The following is a 12,009-nucleotide window of genomic DNA, read 5'->3' on the forward strand; positions in this document are numbered from 1 at the left end:
GGGGAGAAGGGGACAAGTTCAGTTTGGGTCATGTTTGATTTGGTTTCTGGGGAACACTTGCAGGGTAGCGATAGGCAGTTTGACCTAGAAGTCGAGGGTACAGGTTAAGGAATTATCAGGACACAAGAGGCAACAATAGTATCCACAGGGATGAAAGAGATTCCCCGGAAGAGTTTGGGGGAAGAGAAAAGGGCCCGGGAGAACACAGAGAACACCAAAGCTTAAAGGATGGGCAGAGAGAGGATCTCTGCAAGGGAGACAGAGATGGTGCCGCCAGAGAGGAGGAGAACAAGAAGTGTGAGGCATCACAGAGGATAAGGGAAAAGCATGTTTCAAGTAGGTTGTGGTCAAGCAAGACAAGTGCTGTCAAGATATCAAGTAAGAAAAAGATGGGGAAGCACTCATGGGGTGAGCACCGAGAAGATGTTGGGCTAGTTGGGCAGAGGCAGGGTCAGTGGAGGCAGGATCCAGGTCACTATGAGCTGAGGAACCAATGGAACCAATGAACATAGACCACTGTTTTTACAAGTTCGCCTTAAAATGGAAGATATAATCCCTAGGTTTTCTTCCCAAGGTAAGGAAATGGGCACCCTGAAAGCTCCCTCGCCACCTTTACATTAGCTTAATCGACTATGTGACAATGCTCTTGGTAGGTATGGCCTGCGTGTTGGACAGTTGTCCCATAACCAGTGCTGGACGCGGCTAAAACTGTAGAGTAAAGCAGACCTGCCTTTCATGCTCCCCCTCCTAACCGTCTTCTGTACTTATTCCTTCACTAGATCTCTAAGGTACACCCAGGCTTCCTGGACCCAAGGCCCACTCTGGTACCTGAATGTACACCTGAGTAGCCCACCTCTCTGAGCAGCCAACCAATAAAATGATCGTCACAGGTAAAAATCTTGTCAGCCATAACAATTGTCACATTGTTATAGCTCACCTACTGCCACAGCTCATGTGTTGGGACAGTCAGTGGGAAGGAGGAGGAGTCTGATCACCTTGAAGTCTAGAGCAGGCAGCTGGCCCCACAGCTGGCCAGGCAACTGTCCAGGCAGGGGTCCTCTCTCAGAGCAAAATTCAGAAGCCAAAATAAATGGGTCACGTAGAAAACAGATGACCACAATGGTGAACAATGCCGAAGGTTGGTCCTAAGGAGCAAAGGTGAGCCAAGACATAATGGATGAACACTGTAAGGGGTTTGGATGACAGGGGAGGAGCAGTGGGCAGGGACCAAGAACTGGAAATAGGCTGAAGCTGTTATGCACACACAGAGGCCAGACACAAGCATGCTGGGCAGGCGGGTCTATCCCCACCAGTTTCGTTGTCCTGAACCCTTCCATCACGCTGTTTTACTTCTCTTCTCGTGTCCTCACGATACAAAGAGAAGTTTCTGACATTCACAACAATTCCCCAAACCTGATTTTTGCATCTCCTCTCCTGCCATCATAACCCTGTATTCTAAGAAGATAGGACAGCTCTGGCCTGGATGGGGCAAATGGGGAGCACAGAGACATGGGTAGGACCTAATTTGAAAAGTTGCTTTGGTAGCAATCCTGAGCCTAAGAAACAGGAGTTGAAGGAAAGGCTTGACATGGTCCATTTAGGCCCTAAATCAATAACGAAACGAGCTGCATGTCTTGATTAATTGAAACATCATTTCTAAATTGTAATCATGGCAGGATGTCTATGTACTCAAAAATGCACTTGATGACCGAACTGAAAGGCTGAACTGTCTTCAGTTTGGGATTATAGCACACAGAGATCAAGAATAGTGGTAAACATCACAGATAAATACAGTGTTTTTGCCTGTGCACAGACTAGCTGAGCTGTACAAACTGAGTTTTCAGCTGAAGATTTTTTTTTTTTTCATTTCACTTGAGTCAATAATCATTTACCCACTGGATAGTGCTTAAAGCAGAGTTTTCATCTAATTCTCATTTAACGAGATCGAAAAGGAAAGACTAAATAATAATACCTCATTTGTGTATACTGCTTGTCTTTCAAAGAAGACATCATAACCCATTTTATACTATCTAATTTACAGTAACAACACTTTTATAATGTAAATACTAGTAAGGGCTATTATCATTTTACAAATTATGCGTGAAAGAAACCAAGGCATGTGGGAATAAAATAACTGGTTCAATGTAACTTCCATTTTAGAGGCATAATAGCTGTTTTTTTTTTTTAACAATGAAAGAAACCGATACGAGTAGATAAACATATTTATTAAGGCGTATCTTACCCTTAAATTTTAAAACACAAAATACTTTGCTTAAAAGAAATAACAAAGACCAAAGTGTTCATGTGCTCAACAGATCAAATCTCTCTCCCAGATCTACATCAAAAGCAATCAATTCCTACTACCCAACTCTGATGTTAATCAGCATGGTTCTCACCATCTTGAGCCACACATATTACGAGTCGATTGTGCGTGTTGCTCTCCTCTTCGTATGCACTATGCTGCCATGATCTCGTCATCTAAATCGGATTTAGAAAGTACCATCACATGCATAGATTCTGCATATGTGTAAAGGCACGGACACTTTGATGCTTGTATTAGCTTCCATTTGAGGGGTAACATTTTTCTGATCTTTTCATGTATTCATTCACTCATTCATTCATTCACACTCTTCAGCATTCATGCATCCAGTCAACAAACATTGATTGTGTGCCCAAAATGCACAAACACTATTCTAGGTGTAAAAGATAAAAAAAAATAATAATAATAAGGTATAAGATAGTCTACAGCCATGCCACCCTGAACAAGCCTGACCCCGTCTGATCTCGGAAGCTCAGCAGGGTCGGGCCTGGTTAGTACTTAGATGGGAGACCACCTAAGAAGACCAGGTGCTGTAGGAGTAAAAAATAAAAAAAAAAAATAAAGGATTGTAAGCTGACAAGGTCCTTGCAATCTGTGAGGTCAATCTATGCCTTATCTAATATAATATATATAAACAAAATCACTGACTTCAGGAAACTCACAGGCCAGTGAGGGAGCCAGAAGAGTAAACAACTGTAGTTCAGTGTGGTAGGGAGAGGTGAACATGGTTTCTGGAGCACACAAAGAGGATTGGTATCCATCTGAGAGGGTAAGGAAGGCCTCCTATCTGAGCATGCCAAGTAGAGGGCTCAGCACAGGTGAAGGCACAGACAGGCAAATAGGAACACCCATGTATTTAGGGAACTGGTATGATATGATAGGGGATTCTCTAAATATTCTATGGCTGGTTCTAGTTTACATTCCAGGCCCTAGACATCACAATAGATAATTTTATAAAGGGAAATGTATGGTCCCTGTGTTATTTATCCTCGGTCATGTAAGAAAAAAGACACTCTGTATGGAATCTGTACCAAAGTGCCTTCTGAGACTCTGTCTGAGGAATGTCAGATGGTGAGCAGCCCAAAATCAAAGCTTGGGGCTGCTCTATCTAAGGTCTGTATTCTCCATATTTCATGACGTTATGCTCCAGGGAGTAACAGGCATAAACAACATACCTATTCATCAAATATAGGTAATCACTTAGCCCATCTCCATTATTATTTCAGTATAAAAATTATATCTAGAAATACCGCCAAATACAGCATTTTCAAATGTATTGTGTTAGATGGGTCAGAACTTTTTCTGTTTGCCTCTTCCCAACCATTCAGACTTGGTGCTGCCCAGAGTCCGAAATCATGAGAGTCAGCTTTATAGGCTTCTTCTCAAACACCTTCTATTCCAACAAGCAAGAGGTGTTTGGAAATAGTCTCTGAAATCCTACACCTTTGTCCCTGCGGGAACAGCTGTGTCCTTAAGCCTCTGAGAAGTTCTGTACTGCAGAGAACTCATACGGAACCTTCCCTAAAGAACCCTACTGCCTTGGTGATCCTACTCTAAATTCTGTCATTACTTGAGGAAAGCTTCGTACCATCCAATCACATCCTGGTTTCTGTTTGGAAAATTTTCAGAGACTCTAAGAGTTCAAAATAACTCATCTATTTTTGTTCCGGACCAATTATGGAATCCTCTCCATGACATTATTTTTTTTTTGTTTATCCAATACTTCACCCATTCAACGAACATCAACTTCCTCATTTCTGACTCTTTTCAAGCCAATCCAATCAGCCTTTTGTCTCCCATTACTTCACTGAAAACACAATCCCGGACACTTGCAATGACTTCTCTGTTGTCAAGTCCAATGGTCATTGTCAATCCCCGTCTTACTTCCCTCTCAGCTGCCTCTTGGCACCAGTGATCACTCTCCTTTTGTTGAAATATTTTATTTCCTTGGCTTCCATCACACCACACTGGCTTTCCTCCTACCTCACTGTTTGTTCCACGTCAATCTCTTTTGCTGGGTCCTTTCTGATTTCTGAAAACTGGGGGCCCCCTTAGGCCTATTCCTCTACAAATGCCCATCTAGTGCATTGATTTAAATACCATCTCCCTCGCCCTGATGTCTGAGTCGGAAGCCGAAGAGGGTTCCTTTTCCTAGAGTGCTGAAATTTGTGTCGGGTGCCGAAGGAGATGAGTTGGCCAAGGGGAGAAAGAAGATCCTTAGGGGAATGAGATGAGGAAAGGCACAGAGGTTTTGTAAAAAGAGGGAAACATGCCATGACCTGAAAATGACTGGTAAGGAGGATTGTAGCCATATTGTGAAGAACCTTGATTTACAGCTAAGGAATTTGGATTTTGTGCTGAAGATAATAAGTAATTATAAGAGATTTTCAAATAGGGGAGAGATATGATCATTCATATTAAAAAGAATAATAAAACTTTAGTAGCAGGACGAAGACCGAACTAGAGTAAGGGGCGAATCCAGCCAGGAAAGCCAAGTAGAAGGCCGCTGAAATAGACTAAGGGAGGGATTAAGGTCTGAATCACCATAGCGACAGTGGCATGAAGAGTAGTGACAATTCCAAGGGAGATTTGGAAGTAGCACTGATGACATAGTTACAGATCAGAAGAAGGTTTGGGAGTAGGAGAAAGAGGCCAAGGTTGAAGTGTAATAACATTAACTAAACTAAAAAGGGGAAGGAAAGCAAGTGTGGAGAGGATGATGAGTAGCCCATTAAGTGTGCAGTGATTATAGGATATCCAGTGGTGAATGAAAGACAGGTCTGCAGATCAGGAGACAAGTTTGGATTGAAAATATAGGTTCAGAAGTCAGTGCCCACATGGTAGCTCAGTCTTAAGAATCAATGAGACAACTGAGGAGGGCAAACAGTGAGATGAGTGCCAAGGACGAGACCCTGGAAAAAAAGCCTGCAGGCAGCTGTCAGAGGAGGAGCCAGAGGAGGAGACTGGGTGGGGGCAATGTGAGAGGTAGCATGCAAAATGGGCAGAGTGAGGTCCGCAAATAAAGGGAAGAGAAAGCTTTAAAGAGGAAATGATCAACAGTTCTCCCTGGGGTAGGATGAGTAATTAAGATTAGGTCTGGTAAGTAGATCAAAAGAGCAAAATTTCTAGTTAGAAGTCAGGCTGGAATGGATTGAGTGAAGACTCTTCTTTAAAGTTTGGCTGTGAGGAAAGCAGGTAATGGTTTGGAAGGAGGTGGAGTTAGACAAAGTGACAGAATTTTTTTTTTTTTTTTTTTTAATGAGATGGGAGTCTTTAGTACAACAGGTAGCCACCTAGCTTCTGCTCAAACATCTCTTAGGAGCTTCTACCCCAAAAAACAACCACATTGCATTTTTGAACAGCAATTGAACATTCAATTCAGTTCAACGTGTATTAGCTGAGTGCCTGCTATGTCAGACGCTTGGCATTTCAGTGCCTAGAAAGATATGCAAGACACAGTAATGGTTTGGTTTTTCATTTATTGGCCAAAATCTGTCCACTTCTAACCACAGCTCTCTGTCCTCGGGAGCCACATGCAATATAAGAAGATTTTCTTCCACAATGCAACCCAGAAACTAAGGATGGTTTTCAGCTACCTCTCAGGTTTTCTCACTTGTATAACTTTTGTGAAATAATCCAGTCTTTATGTACATACATGTACATATACCTACCTGTATGTATGTATATATTTTGTTACCAGCTGGCTGTTCTCTGCTTGAGTTCCAGAGCCTTGTCTGTCCCTTTTAAAACGTGGCACTCAGCATTAATTGCAATTCTCCTCATCTGATATGAGCAGTCCACAAAACAATAGGAGTATTCTCTCCTTTTTCCAGGACATGGTTCTTTTAATGCCTTCTGAGACTGTATGTGTGTTCTGACAGTAACAGTACCGACTCCTGGCATGACACAATCACCCCAAATCCTGAGATGTTTTGCACCAGAAATGTTGATCTCCCAATTCTTATATTTATACAATTGACTTTTTAAAGCCAATTGCAGCATTTTACATTTTTATCCCACTGAATACAAAATTTTTACATTTTATTTTTATTAGCCAATCATAAAAAGAGTAATGGCTTAGGAGTCAGACAGATTTCTCATTTCGTTATGTAGCCCAGTGCCCTTGGACGTGTCATGGTCTCTCTCTATCTCAACTTGCTTATCAGTGAAAATAGAGAGAATCATATTTACATTGCAATGTGGTTCTGAAGCTTAAAGGAGGGTAGTACAGTCCCTAATATATTAGAAGTGCTCAATAAATTTTGGTTTTCTTGTCTTCCTTTTCTTGCATGCTCTCAGCTTTGAATTTTTACTAGGAATATGCCTTTTACGTTGTTACTTGGGATTAATAAATCATCGTTTTAATAAAAAAGAAAAAACAAGTTGAGCAGAAAGGAACAAAGGGCCAAAAGAATACACTTTAGTATACCAGTTAGGCGTATGGGCTCTGAAATCAGACTTTCTGTGACTGAATCCCATCTCCTCTACTTACTAGCTGTTTAATCGGAAGAAAGTTCATTAACCGTACTGAGCTTTGGTTCCTCATCTATGAAATGCGGATGATAGCACTGTATCTCTGGCTGTTGGAGAAGATTAACAGAGATAATGGATAGAAAGTACTTCTGCACAGAACCTTGCACATAATGAGTACTCAATAAGTGATAAATATTATTGCTATTACTGGAAACCTCCAGGTAAACAATGCTCTTTCAAAAGAAACTTTTGGGTATAATCATTTCATCTACTAGAAATGTGTATAATATCCTGTCCTATTTTTCATTATATTGTATAAAAGAATCCCATAAGAATCTCGGTCCAATGTCAGGAATGACCAGTATGTCTCTAATCTTCCAGCCTAATAACCTTATTTACAAACAAACAAAATAACTATAGGATCTTGGACAAGTCACTTCACATCTCTGGCCTCAGGGGAATAATAATAATACTCAGAGGTTGAGAATGAAGATTACATGACGTAAAGCACATGGGGGGACAAGGAAAATTAGCGCCGTTTGGAAGGACTTTAACGAACCCATGCTGGCTCCCGTTGATGCCAATTTTCTTTTCCTAAGCAAACTAAACTTATCAGTGTAGGAAAAGGAATCCGCCTTTTCCTTTTCTAGAAACTGGGATATTTGTCTAACTCTAGGCAAATAGTACTTCTCCGTCTCAGTGGTTTCTCATAGCATGCCTATGATAATATCTGGAAATTCTTTTTGTATCCCGGGATGTAGTTAATATGGATCGGAAGGTTTAAATCTCATTTAAAAGTGAGAGCTTCTCTCTTACTCTCTCATCATTCGCCTTGGTCTTTCTTTTCATCTTAAATTTCTTTCTTATCCTGACTAAAAGAAAATAATATGTTTAGCGGCTTTAGAATATACAAAACTCACCAAGAAGAAAATCAATTGAAATCCACTACCAAGATATCACCACTATTAATATTTTTCTGTTTAACTGTCCAGTCTGTTTTCCGAGCAAATACATTTAATAATAAATGACCAACATTTTCTGATGTCATGACATTTTCCATAATCTGCTTTTTACTGGATGCATAAATTTCATCATAGGAACACATTACAATTTATGTAATACTTCACTTTGGACAGTTGGTTATCTCTGAGTGTTCAATATTATAAAGAATGCTATACTAAATATTCTTCTACATTAAATTTTGCGAGTGACTCTGCTTTATTTTAAGATAAAACCTTAAAAATAAAATTACTATGTTAAATGGTTTGCATATGTTAAGGTTTTTTATACGCAATGCCAAATTGATCTCTAAAATGCTTGAACCAATTTATACACTCAGTATTGTACAAGGCTGCTTATTCCCTGTATCTTTATCCATGCAAAAACATTTTAAAGTTCTTGACAATTTGCTAGGCACAAAGACATCTGGTTTTATTTTAATTTGAATTTCTTTAGTTACTGGTAAGAATGGACCTTTTCATTAATTAATTAACCAGTTAATTAATTAACCAATCGAATCTCTTTTTCTCTTTTTTCTTTCTCTTATCCTTTACCCATTCTTCTTCTGAGATATCTTTTTCTTCTAAGTTTGTAAGATCTCTTTATATATTAAGGATACTACCCTTTGTTTTTTATATATATATATATAAATATATATATAATATATAATATATATATTATATATATATTTAATCTCTAATTTATCTTTTAATTTTCTTTGCAGTTCTGATTTACCGATTGGCTTAATCTGAGATAAAAGAGGAGTCTACTTTCTCAGAACTACATGGATGTCCCAAAGGAAGAAGCAGCAGGGAAAGGGGACACGTGAGAAGACAACCGAGGTAAGAATATCAAGGTAATTGTTTTTAACAGAAAATGACAAATTCTCTGTGATTAGAAAACTCATTTGTTTTTACCCCTGTTAACATGGAAGAAACTAGAGGCGAAGTCATGAAAAGACATAGTCCCTTCCCAAGGTACTAAACTCTTTATATTCAAGCTGCATAGGGACCACCTGGGTGCATCACAGTTTCTAAAGGTCTAATCATGGGTGGTTAGAATAATTTTTTCCATAGCCAACTGATCTTTAGGTTTTCTGAATTTCTTCTTTCATAGGGGTTCCACAGACCCAGTAGAAATAGACCACAGTTCCTACTCTCCTCTGAATTTATTCTGGTCAAGTTTCTGTTCCTTGGCTACTTTGTTCCCTGGTTACTTATTTGGATCATTCCTTGTCTTTTTTTAAAACTCAGGGTCTTATTTCATTTTGCAATGTCTCTTTCTGGTTTATGACCTGAGACCTGTATCTTGATCTAAACACGTTCTCAGAGGAGCCCTCCATGGGTTAACTGGAGCTAACTAAGTTGGACCCTAGAACACTGAAGCTTTAAGTCAATCACAGCAGTGACTTAGAAGAGGCAGGACATAGTAGCATCTACATACTACACACCGGGCATAGTTCAAAATGTCCTGCCCCAGCTAAGCCATCACCCATCAGAGTCCACCTTAGACATCGTTCCAGAATATCTGCACAGCAGTTCTTTCATACCCTCCTGCGTCTTGGCTGTGCCTGGGCTTTTCAACACGCTTCCGCTCTCTCCATCTGCTATTAACTGAATGTTTGTGTCTCCCCCTCACCCCCATCCCAATTCATATATTGAAGCCCTAATACCCAATGTGATGATATTTGGATGTGGGGCCTTTGGGAATTAATTAGGTCATGAGGGTAGAGCCCCCACGAGTGACATTAGTACCCTTATAAAAAGAGACACCAAACAGATGACCCCTCTTTCCACGTGCGGATACAGCAAGAAGGTGGTTGTCTGCAAACCAGGAAGCAGGTTCTCACCAGACACCCAAACGAATCTGCTGGCATCTTGATGGTAAACTTCCTAGACCCCAGAACTGTGAGAAATAAATCTTTTTTGTTTAAGTCACCCAGTCTATGGTACTTGTTATGGCAGCTCAAACTGACTAAGACACCTTTCCCTTCCCCTCCATGACAGTGACTTGGCTTCTGTGGGCCAGCAGTGGTCTCTCTCTTACCCTTTCTCAGAGGCTTTGACCACAGTTTTCGTCTCCTGTTTCAATCCTGGCTCTCGTATTTGCTGTTCTTCTTCAATAGCGCTCATCCTCTGTTCCCTCCACGGGGCGCCACACTTCTGAATGTGACCTCCAAATGTCTTTCTCACTCTTTCCTACCTTTTGTGGCCACTGTCAGCACCGCTACTTGCAGGACACAAAGTGGACCCCTCATCCTCTGAGTGTGATTGATACTAGAAGAGCTAAGTGAATAAAATTCCATATTTCCTCTATTCTAAGACCAATCTATCGTACGATGCACCGCCAATTAATTACTGTTTTTTGAGCCCTCCCTCCTCCCCGCAAAAAACCTACTACCATATATTTATTAAACATGGCTATCGAAGATACTTTCTGATTTTAGAACTATGAAAAATGTGAGGGAAAAAAGCTCGTGCCTTAGAATTACTACAGTTGAATGGTTCTGTTTTTCAATTAACAATTAAAATTAGATGAGTCTGCCCCATTCAATAGCACTACCCTGTCCTCATAATTATTCTTACTATACGTATAAGCAAAAAACAAACAAAAACTCAAACTTAATGGTTTTCAATACTTACCCCAGACCCTAGCTGTCTCTGTATATTAGCCATCTGGCATTATTTTCATAGGTTCGAGCCCTTCTTTTGACAAAGCCTTGTTATACAACCTAACTCCTACCTTTTGTACAGGTCCTTTAAAAATATGAACTTATCAGAACACTTTTCGAGCAGCCATATTGACCTTTACTATGGAAATCTCTGATTTCATAGGAATTTAAATTTCAAGTCATTGTACTCTTCTTGAGCTTTGTTTCCTTGTTCCTGGACAGACAGATTATGTCCATATTTTGTCTTAACTTATTCAAGTCTTCCTTGTGTCAGGTTAGCAAGTACAGGATTGCCATCTCTGGCTATTACAAATTCAAGGATGCAGTGGTCACTATTTTGAAGTTGTCTGTCACTTCTACTTCGCCAACACATTCTTCTTAGCTAGTTAGAATTAAGTATAGAATAGGACCTCTTCAATAAGCAATTAGTTTAAATTTTAGTTATGCTAACTTTATTTGATGCTTACTTTTCAGCAGAATGAATTTGCCAGTAGATGTTAGAGTTCTCCATTACCCCTGAATCATACCCTTGTGCCAATAATTTCGTAATTTGTATCGGAAAAACATTATTGGTATTGTCATAACAGGATCGCAAGGCATGCTAGAACTCGTTGACAATACACGTCCACTGGGTTGAGAGCACGAGCCTGGCCTGGGGTGGGGAGTACTCTCCGGATATGGGCTGTGAACACAAAAGCTGTCTTGGATTAGGGCAGTGGGCTGTGCAAGACCCGGTGTCTCACACCAAGGAAAAGTTCATGAGGCTATTAATACTAAGCAGTCCAGTATGAAGAGTAAGACAAATGTGTTTGTCCCCTCATAGTTAAGGGGATCACAGTAGGGGTACAGCAGAAGAATACAGTCCTCTGGGGGAAGAGGACTAGTTAGCAATAAGTCAAACAAAATGTCAGAGTCATGGTGAAGCAGGCCAGGATTCAGAACAGAGTCCCAAACCTACACAGAGACTGGTATACAAGGCAAAATGACCAGAGACTGAAGTGTGGAGGTCAAGATGGAAGCCCAGAATTGGACAAACATAGGAATGGGAGGCATCATAGGAGGCAGCTACAGGTGTCCAAGGCTCACCGCTGACCTGACTGGAAGGAAACAAGATGCTGGAGTTGATACTGATGATACATTTTCTCCTTGGTCAGAACTGGCAGTTAGTGTTGGGGAGGTTGGAGAGCTAGACCTACAGGTGGAGCTCCTTAGACAACCCAGCTGCTGGTTACTAGGGAAGCAAAGGCAAGATAGCTGGCCAGCTGCCTGATGTATGTTCCTCTGACAATGTTACTTCTGCTTTTATTTTCACCCAAGTCTTTTCTACCAGGCATCAACCCTCAGGTTTGTGGATTTCCATTTGTGCTCATAAGTTCTTGACTCATAAAGTCACTCTGCTTTGCCTTTGATTGTATGCTTCTTTTGAACAAATTATATACCCTCATACTGGTGTACACCAACAGCTCCCGTTTGCTGATTACTTACTACATACCAGGAACCATGCTAGCTGATTTACATGCACTGTCTTAATTCCCACAACTTCCTC

At 40.5% G+C, this 12,009-nt stretch overlaps 1 protein-coding gene and 1 pseudogene across 1 annotated transcript in view; one reads left to right on the forward strand and one right to left on the reverse strand.

The window, feature by feature from the left end:
• MKLN1 (muskelin 1) overlaps nt 1-12,009 on the reverse strand; it is a 291,211-nt gene that overhangs the window by 270,571 nt on the left and 8,631 nt on the right. The window lies entirely within an intron of this gene.
• Nucleotides 2,741-2,859, forward strand: LOC120601439 (uncharacterized; annotated as a pseudogene).

This window comes from Pteropus medius, unplaced genomic scaffold, assembly GCF_902729225.1.
Source record: "Pteropus medius unplaced genomic scaffold, Ma_sr-lr_union100, whole genome shotgun sequence".
In the NCBI taxonomy this organism is placed as follows: Eukaryota; Metazoa; Chordata; class Mammalia; order Chiroptera; family Pteropodidae; genus Pteropus; species Pteropus medius.